Source organism: Eptesicus fuscus, chromosome 9, assembly GCF_027574615.1.
Source record: "Eptesicus fuscus isolate TK198812 chromosome 9, DD_ASM_mEF_20220401, whole genome shotgun sequence".
Taxonomy (NCBI): Eukaryota; Metazoa; Chordata; class Mammalia; order Chiroptera; family Vespertilionidae; genus Eptesicus; species Eptesicus fuscus.
This window is the reverse complement of record NC_072481.1, coordinates 88,667,822-88,688,895: the sequence shown is the minus strand read 5'-3', so window position 1 is coordinate 88,688,895 and position 21,074 is coordinate 88,667,822. Positions and strand designations below refer to the sequence as shown.

General features: G+C 41.2%; 1 long non-coding RNA gene and 1 pseudogene across 4 annotated transcripts in view; both read left to right on the top strand.

Annotated features, from left to right (window-relative positions):
• Positions 1-17,228, top strand: part of LOC129150373 (uncharacterized) — a 32,782-nt gene extending 15,554 nt beyond the window's left edge. For 2 of the 4 annotated variants that reach the window (XR_008557114.1, XR_008557116.1), the window contains exons 2-3: positions 15,510-15,685; positions 16,757-17,228. This is a non-coding gene — a long non-coding RNA (uncharacterized LOC129150373). Of the gene's footprint in view, positions 1-11,557; positions 11,662-12,332; positions 12,433-15,509; positions 15,686-16,756 lie in introns of those variants that run through there. The other 2 variants (XR_008557115.1, XR_008557117.1) reach the window with 2 other exon arrangements.
• Positions 17,229-18,494: 1,266 nt separating this feature from the next.
• LOC103298126 (40S ribosomal protein S2-like) lies at positions 18,495-19,325 on the top strand (annotated as a pseudogene).
• Positions 19,326-21,074: the final 1,749 nt, after the last annotated feature.

Genomic DNA, 21,074 nt, shown 5'->3' with positions numbered 1-21,074 from the left:
GGGAATTTAATAAAATTATTTTTGAGGCACCTCAGAATTGTAGAGTGTTTGGTCATGAAGAAACCTTAAAAACATCCAGCTTGCACAGCAAAGGAAACCAACAAAATGAAAAGATAACCCACTGAATGGGAGAACATATTTGCCAAAGACACATCTGATAAGGTGATAATATCCAAAATTTATGAAGAACTTATACAACTCAACACACACACACACACACACACACACACACACACACACACACACAAAACCCCAAACAATACAATTTTAAAAATTGGCAAAGGACCTGAATAGATACTTCTCCAAAGAGAACATATAGCTGGCCAATAGACATATGAAAAGATGCTCAATGTTACTAATCATTAGAGAAATGCAAATTAAAACCACAATTAGATATCATCTCACATCTGTCAGAATGGCTATCCTAATATATAAAAAGCCAGGGGCCATCACGACCGAAACAACCTGATGGACAACCAAACACAGGCTGCGTGGGCTGACAAGGATGGCAAGGGGGGCAGTTGGGGGTGACCAGGCCAGCAGAGGGGGGCAGTTGGGGGCAACCAGGCCAGCAGAGGGGGGTAGTTGGGGGCAACCAGACTGGGGGGGGGGGGCAGTTGGGGGTGACCAGGCCTGTAGGGGGGGGCAGTTAGGGGCGATCAAGCCGGCAGGCAGAGGCAGTTAGGAGTGATCAGGCTGGCAGGGGGGCAGTTAGGGGCAATCAGGCAGGTAGGCAGGTGAGCAGTTAGGAGTCAGCAGTCCCAGATTGTGAGAGGGATGTCCGACTGCCAGTTTAGGCCCAATCCCTGGGATCAGGCCTAACAGGGATTGGGCCTAAACTGGTAGTCGGACATCCCCTGAGGAGTCCCGGATTGGAGAGGATGCAGGCTGGGCTGAGGGTACTCCCCCGCCCCCGTGCATGAATTTCATGCACTGGGCCTCTCTAGTCATCAATAAATCAACAAACAGCAAATGCTGGCAAGGATGTGGAGAAAAGAAACCCTAATACACTGCTGGTGGGAATGCAGATTGGTGAAGCCACTGTGGAAAGCAGTATGGAGTTTCCTCAAAAAATTAAAAGTGGAACTGCCATTTGACCCAATGGTCCTCTTCTGGGAATATACCCAAAGAAACCTGAAACACTCATTTGAAAGAATATACACACCTCTTTGTTCATTGCAGCATTATTTTTTTAATAGCCAAGATTTTGCTCAGCTGGTGTGGATCAGTGGTTGAGCGTCCACCATTGTACCAGGGGGTCACTGGTTTGATTCCTGATCAGGGCACATGCCCAGGTTGTGTGCTCAATCCCATATGGGCAGCATGCAGGAGCCAACAGATAGATGTTGATGTTTCTCTATCATTGATATTTCTATCTCCTCCTTTCCTCTCTAAAATCAATTTAAAAAATGTTTTTAAAAAAATAGCCAATGCCGAAACCGGTTTGGCTCAGTGGATAGAGCGTCGGCCTGCGGACTCAAGGGTCCCAGGTTCGATTCCGGTCAAGGGCATGTACCTGGGTTGCGGGCACATCCCCAGTAGTGGGTGTGCAAGAGGCAGCTGATCGATGTTTCTCTCTCATCGGTGTTTCTAACTCTCTATCCCTCTCTCTTCCTCTCTGTAAAAAATCAATAAAATATATTTAAAATAAAAAGAGAATTGGTATTCTCCACTAAATTCTTAAAAAAAAAAAAATAGCCAAGATTTTGAAGCAGTCCAGTGCCCATCAGTGGATGAGTGGATAAAAGAGCTGTGGTACATTTACACAATGGAATACTACTCAGCCATAAAAAAGGGAAATCTTACCTTTTGCAACAGCATGGATGGGCCTGGAGAATACTATGCTAAGTGAAATAAGCCAGTTGGAGAAAGACAAATACCATATAATTTCACTTATATGTGAATCTAATGAACAAAATAAACTAACAAAATAGGAACAGACTCATAGATACAGAGACAGACTGAAAGCTGTCACATGGGAGGGGACTGGAAGAAAAAGGTAACGTGATTAAACAAAACAAAAAACAACTCCTAGACACAGACAATATATGGTGATTGCCAAAGGGAAAGGGGGTTAGGGGGAGGTAGGAGAGAGTAAAGGGGAGATAAATGGTGAGGAGACTTGACTTTGAGTGGCGAACATCACAATATAGATGATGTGTTATAGAATTGTACACCTGAGACCTATATAATTTTATTAACTAGTATCACTCCAATAAATTAAATTTAAAAATCACCTAGCTCAATTTCTCCACCTTACTGAAAAGAGAAGGGAATACCTACATATTAAGTTACTTGTACAAGGTAACTAGTTATTGGCAAGACTAGTTCCTGACAGCCAGCACAGTATCTTTATTCCATCCCTTTAATCTGGTTTTATACTGGCACTGCCTTAAGCTGAATCATATCATGAATATGCCATAAGAATTTTAACTTCAAAATGATTCATATAGTAGGGCTTTCTTTTAAAGGCTAGTGATAAAGTTGTTTAAGATTTCTAAATATACAGTGGCAGATTCTGGGAGAAGCTCTCCTAAAATATCAGGCCTGCAGGGAATTTAATACCCAGCAAAGTAGAAAACCTACTTATGGATATTCCACTTGCTTATACATATTTTTAATGGTGAAGAAGAACCTAACAAAAATAATAATAAAATGAAGAGGTACGTATTAGTATCATCGTTACTAGTTTTTACTCTAGGCTTCCTGCCTTATTGTGGAGGGCTCAGGCACACAGGCGTGGGTTGTAATTTACACCATCCCTCTGAGCCTGTGTCCTTGGAGGATGAGCGTTAAGAGTGGAAGAGACCTAATAAAGAATCCATTCATTAAATTCAGTATTTCATTCATTAAATATAATCCCATCAGTGTTGAAGAGTTAAGGCAGTAACATCAGGGCCCCTGCCCCTAACTCATTACTTGGCCCTTCTGTTCTACTTCATACTAATTTTGTCCCATTGACTTCCCACTCAGATAGAGTAGAAAAGGCCCATGGTCTTTTTCTGTTTTTTGTTTTGTTTTGTTTTGTTTTGTTTTTCAACGTTTTACTGAAGTGTAATACTCACACAGAAAACTGCACATATCATAAATATACAGCTCCCTGAATTCCACACAATGAACACACCACAGCAGCATTTGCACACCACTGACCTGGTTTCACAGTCTGGCTTCACTTACCATCTGTGTAACCTTAGGCAAGTTATTGAACCTTTTTGAGCTTCAGTTTTCTCACCTATCCAATGGGAAAGAAATAATAGCATTTCATAGATATTTGTGGGGAGTAAATGATAATACATGTGATTTACCTGGCATTCTTCTTCCTTTCCACAGTCCTAGGAGATCTTCTGCAAAACACCCTCTACGTGGATTAGATGTGTGGTAGCTGAAATTTTTAAATGTTAAATAACAGCTCATATGAATCAGGAAGTGTAGTTAATAACATGAACTATAGAAAACAAATGCCTAAATGTTAACTACTCCTACTTTGCTGCAACTGATTTTGGCCCATTCTATTCAAGGGTTTATTTGAGAAACTAGGTTTCAGGTAAAGATACACACTATGTATTTATTCCTATATATCCTGCTTCATCCCAAAAAGGAACTATAGAACATTATGCTAAGTGAAATAAGCCAGTCAATGAAAGAACAATACCACATGATCTCACTCATTTAGGGATAATAAAGAACATTATAAAGTGGTGAACAAAAAGATAGATACAGAGACAGTAAAGCATCAAACAGACTTTCAAATTACAGGGGGAAAGTTTGGGAAAGGTGGGGGAGTTATGAAATCAAACGAAGGACTTGTATGCATGCATATAAGCATAAACAATGGACGCAAAACTCTGGGGGGGGAGGGCATGTGTGGGTGTGGGGTGGGGGGGTAATAGTAAGATATGTACACATATAATACCTCAATAAAAATATTAAAAAAAAAGAAAAATACATTATATTTTCTTTAAAATATATATATATATATATATAGATATATATATATATATATAGAAATATATATAATACAACAGTATTTAAAACAAATAAATAGGTGAATGGAGGCTAAATTAGAAATGTAAGTTAAAGCTTGTGGTAAGGTTGTTACACAAAATGCATGAAATTCAGATCATTCACACCACTGATTGGTTTTTACATTACAGAAGATTCCAGATGAATGAAGGTATAGTCATTGAGGCAAATGATTGAAAATAGGGTTCAATTTTGAAATTTGAAATTTAGATGTTCGTAAAATAAACTAGCCTTAATAGTAGAAACAAATACTTTTTTTTTATTATTATCACTAGTCAAATAGTGGGTCTCATAGTCTAGTTTGGGGACTCCCAGGGATCCCTGATATCTTTTCAGTGGGTGCATGAGGGAGGTCAGACTGTTTTTATAACAATAAGATTTGCTTTTTTTACTTTTTTACTCTCTGGACTAACTCAGAGGATACATGATGTGTAGTATCCAGTTATCTGTTAGAGCCTGGCATTCAAATTGATTTTTTTTAAATGTAAAATGCACACTTCTAATAAAGTTTTGTTTTGGAAAGTAGTTATTTTGCATAAAAATATGCTATTTATGCCAACATGTGATAGGTTTATCATTGTTATTTTAGATAAATTAGATTTAGATTCATTTCTAACATGGGAAATACCAATCCTATATAATAAAAGCCTAATATGCTAAGTGTCCAGTTGTCCAGTCGTCTGTTCAACCAATCAAAGCTCAATATGCTAATGATATGCTAAGGCTGCTCAATCGCTCGCTATGACATGCACTGACCACCAGGGGGCAGATGCTCCGACCTGTAGGTTAGTTTGCTGCTGGGGTCTGGCCGATCGGGACTGAGCAAGCCCTCCCACAGTCCCTCCCCTGTTGCGCCAACCTTCTGCATCCCTCCCTGGCCCCGATTGTGCACCAGTGGGTCCCTCAGCCTGGCCTGCACCCTCTCACAATCCAGGACCCCTCGGGGGATGTCAGAGAGCCAGTTTCAGCCTGATCCCGCAGGCCAGGCCAAGGGACCCCACTGGTGCACAAATTCGTGCACTGGGCCTCTAGTGTGTGTGTGTGTGTGTATATATATATATAACTGACATAAACGAAAACTCTTTGGGGTCATCAAAGGAGTCCTGAGACCAAGACGTGTGAGATCCCCTGGGTTAGGAGACTGTGTACCAGAGACTGTGTTGGCACCAGGCATTAATAATGGCACACAAGGCAGTGTGGCCCCTAACTTCTAAGAAATGCTCCTTTACATCACTTCCTGGGCACAAACCTACAAGTAAATATATACAGTTGTTCCAAATAGTGTCGCATCTCCACTTTGTTTATCAGTGTGTTCATATAACAGATATTTAGTTAACATTCGGGTTATGACAATTAATAAAACAGAAAAGGTCTCAGCCTTCATGGAACTTATGTCTAATAAATGTGTGTTGAGAAAGAATTGTCAAGCATTTACAATACTGTATATAGCATAAATATATACACTTGGCATCCAGTTGTGACTCTGGAATTGGTACAGAGTGGACCTCTGATTGAATGAATGCCTCTCTTCACTGTGGGCCAGGCCCTGTGCTGAGTACTGTGTGGGTTAACTTCATAGCAGTCCTATATAGTATAGAGCATCCTGTGCCTTTGGAGGTGAAGAAATTGAAACTCAGAGAGAGGGTAAGGTAATGTGTCTAAGTTGTCAGCTAATAAGAGATCAAATCAGGATTTGTGCATTTTTATAGCATCTTTTTAAAAATATATATTTTTATTGATCTCAGAGAGGAAGGGGGGAGAGAGAGAGAGAGAAGAGAGAGAGAGAGAGAGAGAGAGAGAGAGAGAGAAACATCAATTGTGAGAGAGAATCATTGATCAGCTGCCTCCTGCAGGCCCCTTACTGGGGATTGGTCCAGCAACCTGGGGATGTACTCTTGACCGGAATTGAACCCAGGACCCTTCAGTCTGCAGGCCATGCTCTATCCACTGAACCAGACTGGCTAGGGATTATGGCATCTTTGATTTAGGTAGTCTTTCTATTTTAAGGAAACAATAGACTTCCCCTTTAAGAATCCCCACATCCATGTTTGAGGAGGGACTGGCCTTGCCATACTAAGGCAGTGTGTCTATGGGCCATGTTCTCGTACAGCTGCAGGGAGCAATGGTATAGAAACCTTCACATCCAGACTGGGAATCTTCCAGCACCAAAGCAGCCAATGCAATAACCACCGCAAGGCCTGCTCTCCCACACCACCTTCTGCCGTAGCCAGTGAAGATTGAAATCTCTTCTCTCTCTGCCAGAGAAGAATACTGTTAAGTCTCTCCTAGGGGTGACCACTCTGGACCTGGAGATGGTTTAATTTGGACCCTGAAAGATGTGGTGTGCCAATCTAGGAGCACCTTTGGCTTCAAAGCCAGTAAGTTTCAGCCACTTGAGTTTTGCTGGCAGGTGCCACGGTAGGCACGTCTGGTCGTGGAGGAGCCTCCTCTGAGCTTTCTGATGCACCAGCTCCCCTGCCCAGAGCTGCCACCCTCCCAGAACTTCCTCCATGAACAGCCAGAGGATGTTGTCGCCCATGGCCAGAGCCCAGTGTAGTTCTGCTTTGTGTGTCACCCCTCCCGAAAACAGTCCAAGGTCTGTGCCCAGTTTTGGAATCTTAGAGATCTCAGGAACTGGAAATAAGTCCTCTAAATGAAGAGTGCACATGCATGCATACCCACAAATAATCTTCATTTCAGGGTGGAATCAGGGCCTCTACTTGCCAGATTTTTGAATTCCATCCTAACTCCAGTGCATGTCGTTCTGCAGTTTGAAACACTCGTGGTCAGTGTAGCTGATGAAGCGTGGAGAGGTAGCTGGTAATGGTGGATTGTGCAGAGAGGAACATCGTTTATTATATAACTGAGTTTGAAAAGTCAGGTTTCCTCTGGATGGTGTCTTCCGTTGAAAGATTACATGCTATAGTTAGCTTCCCAACAAAGCCCTCTCACCTGGGATGCCATGTTCCATGTCCTCACTCTCCTCTCCTTTCCTGTGGTTGCTCATCATAGCGTTTAAACACTGCAGCAGTCTCAGCTGCAGACCTCTTGCCCAACTTATCAATCGCTCCCTAACCTTTGTACTGTTAGCTTGGGGAACTTTCGGTACATTCACAGGGCAGGCAGGAAAACAATGCCTCTGTGCTCGCAACAGCCAACCCCCTCACCCCCATCGCCCCGTCCTCCTTACCACTTGTAACCCTTTGGACCATGCTCTAAATAAGGGCCCTTCCCCAGCTTTCTCAAATCCGGAGCTTGCCTTGCGTTTGGGGAAACGGGGGAAAGCAGTTCCAGTAGGGAATTTATAGCTAAGTGTGTTTTCCGCTGGCCAGGAGTAATCGCGAATTTCCTCCCCTTTCTCAGAAATGGCTTGTCAGCTTGTGCTTCACCTGGCATTTTACAGCCCTCTCACGTCCCATCCTCTGGGTGAGGCATGTTGTCCCCGAGGGTGCTGTTCAGCAGACCGGTGCCTTTAGAGTTGTCTGAACAAAGTAAGTTAGAGTTGGTCTAGTTTAACCACAGGCCCTTTGAGGAGAGTCAGGATCCTTATTTCAAGCAGCGGACAGCCCAGTCGGAGGGACCCTCACTGGTGTGATTTTCGGAGCAGTGGTGGCAAAGTGGGGACTTTGGAGTGAGCCAGGCTCATTCTGACCTTTGGCAGTTTAACCTCTCTACACCTGTCTTCTACACACCGGGGGCATATACCTGCCTCCAACGGCAGTAGCAAGGGTTAAATGGATCCTGTAGGCAAACCTCTGGGTCAAGGTTGAGTCAGGCCTCTTGATTTATGCGCACTTTTATTTGTATCCAACTTCATGATCTTAACCGGTTAACAGTGCCAGTTGTTGATCTGACACGCCCCCGCCCCCCCTCCAACAGTGAGCGTTAATAAGGCCATTGTGTCCACGAGGGTGTCCTTAGCTGCTTGGAGAGATGGAAGGGGGAGAGAACAGAGTGTCAAGTAAAAGCCATGCTTCAAGCAACCCGAGGCTCCGGGAGAACTGCTGGAGAGAAGGACGAGGCAGACGAAAGCACTGACAGATGCAAGCTGGGGAGCCATCTGCATGTGTCTGGCCCCAGCCTGCTGGCCACTTAGGTGCTTTCCCCTCTTTTCCTGACTTCTTTTGCTGAACAGGCTGCCACCAGACAACTGGAGTGCTTGGCAGGGTTCCGGGAATCTGTACCAATGCCACGCCTCCCGACGGCAGAGGCCACACTGGTGGTGCCTGCACACGGCGACGTGGCCTTGTCAGGCCGCGCTCTGACGGATGCTAGCACGCTAGCACCAGCCGCTGTGTTCCCAGGGAGTCAGAAGAAGACTCGGCTCTGGGAGTCAGGAGGCCTGAATCCAAATCCCACCTTTGTGTAGCTTTGGTCGTTTAGCAAGTCCCGTCAGCTCTCTGAGCCCCGGATCTATGTATGATGAATGTGTGTGTTGCACTCGGTAGGCCTGAGACCCTCCCCGCGCTGGCGGGTGTGCATCCGAAACCCTCTCTCTGGGCCTCCTTAGAGGCAGCACCGCCTGGCAGGATTAGCACCTGAAGAGCAGTTTCTCACTACCAGCACCTCTCACACCCTGATCCGTTTTTGAAAAATTAGTTTTTGGACTCCTATACACAACTGTGACCAAGGTTGCTGCAACAATGACCTCGCCAGCTCCCAGCACCCCCTGCAGCCCAGCGGCCCTGCTGCCTCCCCTCAGTCCAGCCTTTCTCAGCTTCCACCCTGCGCCTGCTGCTCAGCTGCCACGCTGCCCAAAAGTTCCAACTCGTCAATGAATCTTTCCCTCTGGGTGTGCTCTTCCGGAGTGACTTGTAACTTCCATTTTTTTCTGATTTTGCTCTCTAATCTCAAGAGTCAGTCACATCCAACAGAATGCTCGTGTTAAAAACAAAAAGTGTGTGTGTGTGTGTGTGTGTGTGTGTGTGTGTGTGTTTCAATATCTCTTTCTCTGTTAATCAGAAAGACTTCGGTTTAAATGAAATGCCTTACCCAGACAGAACTCATTTTGAAGACAAGAGCTGTTCGTTAGAAAGTGAAAGTAGCTGATAATTCTTTTTTATATGTGAAGAAACTGGCAAGTCATTTAAACCTTTTTCCTCCTGGTAACTTAGAAAAAAATAGCAAAGTTACTTGAAATATGTCGCCTTTTATTTTTCCCTCCTTGTGCCCAGGATAAAGATGTCATAGAAGCTTTTGTGTCCCACACTCCTGCTAAACTCTTTAGGTAGGAGACATAATTGGCTTTTTCCTTGAGAGGAGGGTAGTAACAGACTGTGTCTGAGCTATTCTCTTGCAAATCCCAGTGAGTACTGAATAATAAAGTCTGTCTAGCTTCTAGTCTGCAACTCTTCTCGCTTTCCTTTGAACAAGGGCAGTAAGTTGCTCTTTTTCTGCCTGGTTCTGGCGCTGAAAAAATCCAGTAGGTGGCCAAAGAGTCTTTATGAGGCTAAAGGCAGCTTCAGAGAGCCATTGGACCAGGTTTCAATAAGAAAAGTGGGCTTGTATCTTGACCAGCAAACAATGCTAGAGGAGTTGAATGGTGCTTTAGGACCCCAGCTTGGGGACAGGTGACATATTTAGGCGAATTACAAATTGACCTGTTTGACTATAGCTCAATTAAGTTCTCAAAATAATCCCTGGAACTGGAGCTCAGACGGTTGAAGCAAGTACTCAGACCAGACCTCTCAGCCAGCCTCATTTTAGCCTCATCTTATAACATGGTGTCATCCTCTGCGTCGCCACAGGAAGAGCCTCTGGGGTGTTCTCTGTGGAACATGAAAGAACTCTGTCAGCACCATAAGAGCCAAACCCCAGGAGTCCCATGGCTGAGAACTTTGCCCTTTGTAAATTACTTTTGTAAAAAATTCTAAGTTGAGGAGCTGGTGATAAGGAAATTGCTCAGCACTGTTTTATGGTTCCAGCATTCAGTGTCCTGTCGTGTCCCATGTTCTTTAAGTTATGAAAAGCCCAAGAAGCAAGCATCACCCTGCTCTCAGTTACCTAGAACTGGCTATGGTTGTAAAGATAGATAGATAGATAGATAGATAGATAGATAGATGATAGATAGATAGATAGCCAACACCCCATCCCTTCCCCCCCTAGCCACTGGCACCCGTCATTCTACTTTCTGTCTATGAATTTGAGTACTCTAGGTACCTCACGTAAGGGATCATACAATATTTGTTCTTTTGTGTCTGCTTATCTTAGCATACTTTCTTCGAGGTTCATCCATGTTGTAGCATGTGTTAGCACTTCATTCCTTTTTAAGACTGAATAATATTTCATTGTACATATACACCACAATTTGTTTATCCATCATCTATAAACATCTAAGTTGCTTCCACTTTTTTGCTGTCGTGAATAATGGACTTTAGATTCTTTTGGTTAGACATGCAGAAGGGGAATCACTGGATCATGGGGTAACTATTTTTAATTTTTTAAGGAACTGCCATACTGTTTTTCATAGAGGCTGTGCTATTTTACATTCCCACCAGCAGTACACAAGGATTCCGTTTTCTCCACGTCCTTGCCACCAGTAGTTTTCTGGTTTTTTGACACAAGGCACCCATAAGGTGGCATCTCATGGTGGTTTTGGACAATGGTTGCTTTGCGTTGGCGTTTGGTGGTATGCACAGCTGAGCCCCCTGCTGTGTTTCTGTGGGATGGGACAAGGCATGAAGAGGGCTCCTGGCCCTTTTTGTTTCCTGGAGTCTGTAGCTGTAACCATGTGCTCTGCCTGCTCTAGCTAATCTCTGAGGCTCCTTTGGGCAACTACAGATAAGAGACATGAGATCAGGACTAGCTCTTAGAAAGGAGGTTGTAGTAACTTGGGGTGGGCTAGGAAGATCTTTCTTCCAAGCATGTGGGCAGGAGCCACGGCACTTAATTTGGCTGGTCTGCAGAGGGGTGTGCTTTCATCGAAGGCTAACTCACCACGGACACATTCTTTAGTTTTTACAAAGATCTCTGCTCCGTCCACTGCTTTTAAAAAAGACACCTATTACAAAAGCATTCGTTTTCTAGGGTAAATGGAAAATTGCAAGGCCTATTTATCTCAGGTTTGTGTTTTAAGTGGAATGATTGCTTTTTAGATGATTTTGAAAATTGTGTCTCTAATCCCATACTCTGTAACACAAGGAGATAATAGTATGTGTAAGATAATCCACTTAAATTAGTAAAATAAAGTAAAGCAATTACATAAAATTTGGGAAATAAATAACTAATTCCCATTACTGACACTTCTTTCTGGTACATTTCTTTCCATTCCTTTTTAACTTTTTTAAAAACACAAAGCTGTAATAATATGTATATATAGTGTAAATAAAGCTTTCCAAAAGGGTTATATGCCCATTTACAATGCCATTAACAATACAGCATATGAATGTATTTGCTCATTTCATTAGATCTTGGTGGACTTTGGGCATTTTTTTTTTCTAATTTAAAGAGAAAAATTAAAAACTACTTTGCTTAATATATATTTCTTTTGTAATTTTTGTTACAAAATACTTTTTCCTTTTTTTTAGGGAGAGTGGAAGAGAGAGGAAAGACATATAGAAACATCGATATGAGTTGTATTGGTTGCTTCCTGCAGGAGCCCCAACCAGGGCCCGAGTGAGGGAGGATCCCGCAACTAAGGTACATGCCCTTGACCAGAATCGAACCCGGGACCCTTTGGTCTGCAGTCCAATGCTCTATAGGCTGAGCCAACCCGGCTAGGGCTGCTTTTTTATTTTTGACATAGAGATGGTTCATATTTCTTTTTGTTGTTGTTTTGTGTTTGAAGGGCCTTTGGAATTTAGGAGAAAGAGAGGCAAGGAAAACACACCTGGGGAAAAGGGTGGGGAAAGGTGCAGGCGCGCTCCATAGAGAGCCACTGAGATGGTTCATATTTCTATGTGGGTGAGCCAGTGTTTTTCAACCTTTTCATCTTGTGGCACACATAAACTAATTATTACATTCTGCGGCACACCTAAAAATATATTGTTTGCTGATCTGACAAAAAAATGGGTAAAATTTTGATTCATTCACACCAGACAGCTATTGTTGTGTTGGCTATTGTCATTTTTTTAATTTGACAATCTAAGGGAAAAGAGGTCACTGTCCCTGACTAAATAGTCAGGCATTGCAAGTTTTGTTTTTTTTAAAGAAGGCTGTGTATTTATTTATTTATTTATTTATTTGATCCTCACCCAAGGATATTTTTCCATTGATTTTAGAGAGAGTGGAAGAGAGAGGGAAAGATAGAGAGGAACATCGATGTGAAAGAAACACATTGACTGGTTGCCTCCTGCACGTGCCTTTACCAGGACCTGGGCCAGGGAGGAGCCTGGAACCAAGGTACATGCCTTTGACCAGAATCGAACCAGGACCCTTTGACGCTCTATCCACTGAGCCAAATCGGCTAGGGTAGGTATTGCACGTTTTAAAAATTCTTGCAGCACACCAGTTGAAAATCACTGGGTTAAGCTATTTATGGTTTTTCTTTTTTCCCCCGTCATTTATTTTTTAAAATGTATCTGTATTGTTGAAAGTATTACAGATGTCCCCTTTTCCCCCCACATTGACCGCCTCCAACCCTCACTCCCCCCCCCCCCCCCGGCCTTCACTGCACTGTTGCCTGTGTTCATTTGTTATGCATATATGCAAAAAAAGTTCTTTGGTTTATGAATTTTATTTTTTTGATGTTTCTTTAATTTCTAATTTTATATAGTCTACTAGAGGTCCGATGCACGAAATTCTTGCAAGAGTAGGCCTGCCTTCCCCCGGCTGCTGGCACCGGCTTCCCTCTGACACCCAGGACCCGACTTCCCTCACAGCCCCGGCTTCGTCTGGAAGGACGGCTGGTCTAATTAGCATATTATGCTTTTATTATTATAGATTATTATAGATTCTTTATTTGCATTCAAGTTTTAAAATTTTTTTCTTCTCCAGTGGTATGATACATTGCTTTCTCTCTAGCAGTATGACAAATTTTGTTTTTTTTAAAATGTTTTTTTTTATTGATTTCAGAGAGGAAGGGAGAGGGAGAGGGAGATAGAAACATCAATGATGTGAGAGAATCACTGATCAGCTGCCTTGAACCGTGACCTCCTGGTTTAACAGGTCGATGCTCAACCACTGAGCTTTTTGTCTTATTTTTCTGTTTTAAAAATACATTTTTAACTAGTTAATCCTAAGGAATTTATTTTGTGTATGTGTGAGGTAAGAATTTACCTTGATGTTTTCCCTTAAATTGGTGGCCAGTTATTCCAACAGTTACTAATTCCTTCCATCTCTGATGATTATTGGTGCTTTCTTTATCATAAACTGACTTCTAATAAGTATATTAGACAGATCTACTTCTATTTTATCTATTATGTTCTATTAGTTATTTGTTTTTTTTCTTGCATAGTCCCAGGCTCTTTTAATTATGGACTTATAATAATTTTAATATATGCTATCTCTTTTGCCTATAATTCTTTAGCAAAATTTTCTTTGCTATTATCACCTGTTTGTTTCTTTTAGACATATGTGGTAATTTTGTTTATTCTCTTTATAGTATAGTTTATTCAGTTGGGGTTTTGATCAGAATTGCATTTAAAATATAAATTAAATTGGAATATACATTTTAAATATAAATATTTATTCTTCCTATCTAAATCTTGCCCCATCTCTATTTCTTGTTATTTCTATATATATTTAGTTTATCTCTAATTGGGTTATTTTTCCTCTTATTGGTTGCACACAAACCTTGTTGAATTTGTTGCTTTGTGAATGGGGTTTTTAAATTGGATTTTTGTGATGGTTATTGCTTTCACATAGGAAACGTGTGTACATGCGCATTATAACTATCCACTTTACAAAGCAAAGTATTGAAAAGAACAGTCTGTGCAGTCTTTGGATTGGTCAGACTTGGGTTTGAATCCCAGCTCTACTACTTAGCAGATGCCTGACTCTAAGAATACAGTGCTATAGTGTTGGACATAAAGGATTTTAATAAATGATGGCTATAGCTATTAGATTTCTCTTGAATATAGTTTTCCATTCATTTCTTTGGGGTTTCTAGTTAGACGATATCATCTATAATTAATGACAATGTAAACTTTTTCTTTCCAATATTTAAATTTCTTTATCTGTTTCATGTCTTGCTGCATTGACCAGAAAAGCTTGCAAAACAATACTAAATAAAAATTTTTAGGGGAAATTTTTATTCTTATTTTTAAAGGAATTCCTCTAGATTTTCACTATGAAGTATAAGGCTGGGTGTGGTTTGAAATGGATATTGTTTATATGTTGGAGAAATAGATTTCATTTCTTACCTTTTAAATGTTTTTAAATTAGAAATCAGTTATCTTGGAAGGTTCATACAATTTGAACAACTTTATTTATAGATTGCAATATTAACATTAACTAAGAGGAAAGATAGGAATTAAGGATCAATCTTATCTTGAATATACAGGTTATTTCTCCTAAAAATACCTGTCTCTCTATGAGGTCTTTATGAGTCCTCTTATGAATTTGAATACTGAAAATCAATTAATTTCCTGGGGGGTGAGCCTGTTGTGGTGGGCTGGGAATCTTCCTTTTAATGGCCTAACCACTAGTTTCTTTATATAGAAATCTGTACCTTGATTTTATATCTGATTTGGGGCCCACAGGAACATTTTATCTTTGATTCTTACTTTGAATTCCTATGTGTACAAAAACTTGAAACATTTAAGTTTTAAGTAGAAACTATATTTAAATTCTATAATCTTAAACTAGCTATTCTTCTGGTTAAAGTTTATTGGTATTTTAAAATAACAATTGTTTTTCTGGTGTAAAAGTAATTATATTCATTATAGAAATTTGAAAAATACGGGCAAACATAAAAACAAAAATTAAAAATGGTACATAAAGTTTTGTTAGATTTTTTTTTCATTTACTGTATTTTGAATAATTCCAATTTTAAGTAGCTTTATACTTCATGATTGCAAATGGTTAATGTTATTCCATCATTGAAATATTTTACCATTTATTCATTAAAGCCCTATAGTATATACCAGTATTTAGCTTGTTTTGAGTTTTTCATAATGGTAAATAATTTAATGACAACCATCCTTATACAAATATCTTTGTCTGTATCTCTTTGGGAAAGTTTCTACAATTTAAAAAATATATATTTTTTTATTGATTTCTGAGAGGAAGGGTGAGGGAGAGAGAAATGGAAACATCAATGATGACAGAGAATCATTGATGTGCTGCCTCCTGCACACCCCACAACTGGGGATTGAGCCCGCAAACTGGGCACATGTTCTGACCGGGAATCGAACCATAACCTCCTAGTTCATAGTTCAGCGCTCAACCACTGAATCATGCCGCTTGGGCTGTACATGGTTAATATCTGGATGTACTTGTCCCCTCTCTCTCCAGTCTATTTCTTTTTTAATTGCAAGTTTGCTTCTGTGTGTAACTACAGACTTACAGCCTACTCAAGATTTAAATTTTTCTGTCATTCTATTCAGTGCAGTAGAAAGAACTTGGGCTCCACAATCCTAGGACTTGGATTCCACACCTGGCTCCACCACTTCCTACTTGTTTAAGTTGGGCATATTATTCACTATCCGTGTGTCTGAAAATCAGCACTTATTCCACATTCATCTGAAGCAACAGGACCCGTTTGACCAGTCGCCTCACTCAGGTCTGTCCCATTCTATAAAATAAGCCATTGTTTTAATCCCGCAGAAAATTTCTAAGTCAGTATTTTGGTGGGATTTTTGTTGTTGTTATTGTTGTTGTTTTTGAATATATTTTTATTGGTTTCAGAGGGGAAGGGAGAGGAAGAGAGAGAAATAGAAACATCAATGATGAGAGAGAATCATTGATTGGCTGCCTCCTGCATACACCCAACTGGGGATCAAGCCTGCAACCCAGGCACGTGACCTTGACCAGAATCGAACCTGGGACCCTTCAGTCCTAGGCTGACGCTCTATCCACTGAGCCAAACCAGCTAGGGCTCTAAGTCAGTATTTTGATTATAACTGTTTATCTTGTCCATTGTTGCCATAATATAATTTAAATAACATTAAGATGTTTTGAGCAACTTAACTTTTTAAGCACCTTATATGCTTATACATGTACACATATAGAAATCCAGCTGTACAATCATACTCATAAATGAATGATGATCATGTAGTAGTTAAGAAATAATGATTTTACTGTGGCACTTTTCTGTTTTATTTATATATTAAAATTTTTTATTGATTTCCAGCGAGAGAGGAAGGGAGAGGGAGAGGGAGAAACATCAATGTGAGTGAGAAACAAAGATTACATAGGAAATTTGATGTAACCTTAACACTTGTATTGTAAAGAAATATATATGTGCTTGGCTGTAAAATGTAAATGTTAAGCATCAATTTTTAAAATATGTTTTTATTGACTTCAAAGAGAGGAAGGGAGAGGGAGAGAGAGAAACATCAATGATGAGAGAGAGTCATTGATTGGCTGCCTTCTGCATTCCCCCTACTGGGGATCGAGCCTGACACCCAGATATGTGCTTTGACCTGGAATTGAACCATGACATCCTGGTTCATAGGTCAACGCCCAACCACTGAGCCACTGAGTAAGGCAAGCATCAATTTTGTAAATGTATAACAGTTACAGTTTACTGAACACCTACCATGGGCCAGATGCCTTTTTTGAATGCCTTATGCATGTCATCTCTTTTAATCCTCATGACAGTGCCCAGGTGGTAATTGCATCTGTTTTGCAGTTGAAGGAACTGAAGTTGGCCAGATTGGACACCTGTATTAGTGACAGCCAGTAACTGATAGAGCCAGGATGGAACCCAGAGCTGTCTCATGTCCCAGTCAACGCTCTTTCCGTGTAATCTGCCACATCCAAGTATATTTGCAGTCCTTGTTTTGCTTTATAAAATCCAACATCTAAGAGGCTGGAGAAGAAAGAAAAACCCTTCTTTTAGCTGAAGCCTGAACTTGGATTTCAATTCAGGAATAAAACATGATCTGATACACAATGTTATGGCTGTAATCCATAGGATATATGAAGAACTGATGCAATTATAGTGTAAAGATAAATTGTGGGGAAGAGGAATGGATTTGATGTGGAGAGGGCTGTGTGTTTTAAAATTTGAATTACCTGTATTACCTGTCATATTCTGTAGATAATTGCTTCAGATCCTTGACTTTGATGCAGATGTTTATGACATTAAAGGTAATCACTTCATGTAATAGATTTAATGAAACTGTTTAATTTTTTCCTTATAACAAAATCATTGCATTCTTTCTTTTAATATATTTTATTGATTTTTTACAGAGAGGAAGGGAGAGAGCTAGAGAGCTAGAAACATCGATGAGAGAGAAACATCCATCAGCTGCCTCCTGCACACCTCCTACTGCTGCCTCCTGCACACCTCCTACTGGGGATGTGCCCTTGACCAGAATCGAACCTGGGACCTTTCACTCCGCAGGCCAATGCTCTATCCACTGAGCCAAACCAATCAGGGCATCATTGCATTCTATTATAAAGAAATAAGAAGATAGAGATAAGCAGAATGGTGAAAGAGAAAATCCTTCATAATCCTACTTCCCGGAAATAACCAGTTTAATTTTTTGGTTTCCACCCTCTGTCTTTTATTTATTTATGTATTTATGTATTTATTTTTAATTAAGTTTAGAGAGGAAGGGAGAGGGAAAGTGAGAGGAAGAGAGAAATAGAAACATCAGTGATGAGAGAGAATCATCTATCGGCTGCCTCATGCATGCCCCACACTGGGGTTTGAGCCTGTAACCCTGGGCATGTGCCCTGACCAGGAATCCAGCCGTGACCTCCTGCTTCATAGGTCAACGCTCAACCACTGAGCCATGCCAACCGAGCCACCCTCTGTCTCTTTAAATTTATATGTGAGGCCCTAGCTGGTTTGGCTCAGTGGATAGAGCATTGGCCTGTGGACTGGAGGGTCCCGGGTTCCATTCTGGTCAGGAGCACATGTCTGAGTTGGGGGCTCGATTCCCAGTAGGGGGTGTGCAGGAGGCAGCTGGTCAGTAATTCTCTCTCATCATTGATGTTTCTATTTCTCTCCCTCTCCCTTTCTCTCTGAAATCAATAAAAATATATATTTTAAAATTTATATGTGAGTATAATTTACAAAAATGGAATTATCTATTTGTAGAAAACCTTTTTTTTTTTTTTCATGAGCTCTGGCTGGTGTGGCTCAGTTGTTTGGAGCATCCTTCTATGCTCCAAAAGGTTGCAGGTTCAATTTCCGGTCAGGGAACATACCCAGGTTGTGGTTTTGATCCCTGGTCAGGTGCATACCAGAGGGAGGCCATCAATGTCTCTCTCTCTCTCTCTCTCTCTCTCTCTCTCTCTCTCTCTCTCTTTCTCTCCCCCTCCCTCTCCCTCCCCCCTCCCTTTCCTCCACTTCCCCTTTCTCTTTCTGAAATCAAGGAAAAAAATATATATATAGCATAAGCATCTTTTCCGAGGAAATGCCAAATGATGACATGGGTGCTGTGGGAGGGGGCACTGGAATGGGAGGCCCTGGTGATTTGGCAGTGTATTGGGCCAAGGTCACGGGGTCAACTGAGGCCAGGGAGTTGAGGAGGCAAGCAGAGGTCAAGGATTGCACCCCTATCACCAAGCCAGGCCGCCTGGTCAATGACATGATCAAGTCGCTGGAGGAGATCTATCTCTTCTCCCTGCTCATCAAGGAATCAGATCATTGACTTTTTCTTGGAGGCGTTGCTCAAGGTCGAGGCTTTGAAGATTAGGTACATGCAGAAGTAGACCTACTGGCCAGAGGACCTGGTTCAAGGCATTTTTCGTCTTTGGGGACTACAAATAGACATGTCATTCTGGGTGTTAAGTGCTCCAAGGAAGTGGCCACTGCTGTCTGTGGGGTCATCATCCTGGCCAAGCTCTCTGTTGTCCCTGTGCAGGGAGGCGACCAGGGGAACAAGTCTCATATGATCCCTTGCAAGGTGACTGGCCACAGTGGTTCTGTGCTGGTGGCCTCATCCCTACCCCCAGGGCCACTGGCATTGACTCAGCCCCTGTGCCTGAAAAGCGGCTGCTGCTGGCTGGTATCCACAACTGCTACACTGTCTCCCTGGGCAACTTCGCCAAGGCCACCTTTGAAGCCATCTTCAAGACCTACAGCTATCTCACCCCCGACCTCTGGAAGGAGACCATGTTCACTAAGTCTCCCTATCAGGAACTCACTGCCCATCTTGTAAAGATCCACACCAAATAAATAAATAAAGACCCACACCAGGGTTTCTGTGCAGAGGACCCAGGCTCCAGCTGTGGCCACCACATAATTTTATATGAGAAAAATAGAGCGAATTAAGCCCGTTTAAATATATATAATGAACTTCTAAAACGAAATTAAGTATTCTCCAAGTTCATCTTTTAATTTAATTAAGTATAGTTGATATACAATATTATACTAATTTCAGTTGTATAACATAGTGATTCAACATTTTTATACCTTACAATGCAATCACCCCACTAATTCTCGTAATCATCTATCACCGTACTAATTTATCACAGTATTATTGATTATATTACCTTACCTTTTCACCTATTCCCTCCCCCTCTCCCCTCATTGGTTTCTGTCCAGGGTCATTTTAATAGGTGTAAAATATTCATTTCATGGATGTATGGTAGTTTTAGTAGTTAATTTCAGATTTTTAAACAGGTTGCTTCCAGTTGCCTTTACTTGTAGAATCATCACAAATTTGTCTTACCATAATATTATCTAATACTGTCTTATTCTTTTAGGCTCTTTTCATTCCACTGTGTCTACACACAGGTGATTACATCCCAGCATCCTAGCTTATAATGCTGATGAAATTGTTCTAGCCTACAAATATTCCCTACATTTGGGCAGATAAGGCTTAGGCTTTCGAGGCTGTATTAGTCTGCTAGAGCTGCCGTAACAAAGTCATATAGATAGGGTGGGTTAAGCAATAGACATTTATTTCCTCACACTTCTGGAGACAAGTTCAAGATGAAGGTGTCAGCAAGGTTGGATTCTTCTGAGGCCTCTCTCCTTGGCTTGTTACTCTTCTTGATGCTCTTCTTCTGCCTCTGTCTTCACATGGTCGTGTGTGTGTGTGTGTGTGTGTGTGTGTGTGTGTGTGTGTGTTAATATATTCTTATAAGGACACCATTTGGATTAGGTTCCACCCTAAAGACCATTTTACCTTAAGTACTTTGTAAAGTTCCTATGTCCAAATACAGACACATTCTGAGGTCCTGGAGGCTGGGACTTCAACATATTAATTTGACAGGGACACAGTGTAGCTCACAACAGAGGTATACACTAGCTTTATGGTGAAAGGTCCCACCAAGGAGGCAATTTGTAGTGAGGCTTGTTAAGTTTTCATGACATTTTATTGTTTAACACATATCAAATCCTTAGCCTGTAAGACTCATCAGGGCAGGGATTGTTTACTATTGTATGTATAGCCTGGAACATTATCAGTGTCTACCAATTGCTGGTTGAATGAATGAGTAAATGAATGTCAAGTTTCTTTAGTAGCATGAAGTAACGTAGACTTATTTTTTGAGCATCTATTCTGTTACTTACCTGAGGTGTGCATGTGATGTAGTGTCTGAAATTGCCAAGTCCATTGCCATATTGAAGTCGGAGGCAGTGGGTAAAATCACCCCAATACCCTGCTCACCGTGAAGTGACACACAAGCACTAGATATGACGTTCTTTTGAGGGAAAGAGAGAGAGTTCTCTGTCCACTAGGATATACACATGTTCTCTTCAGTGTTGACATATGATCAGGCTTTCACGGCTATCTAGTTGTGTGAGTTACAGCAACGTCTTCAGCACTTTTTACAGTTGAAAACTCTGGTCTGATCCTTGGACCTGGGAACATAGGGACCTATTCTGTGAGCAAGATGACCAGTGGACAGAGTGGACAGAGTCATTGGGAATATTAAAGCACTGTCAGAATATTAAAGCACTTCTTTATACTCCGGTTTGTGAATGAAGAGCTCTATCTTACAAAGAAACAAATATTGAATTATAAGTACTAGTATTTTAGGCAAAG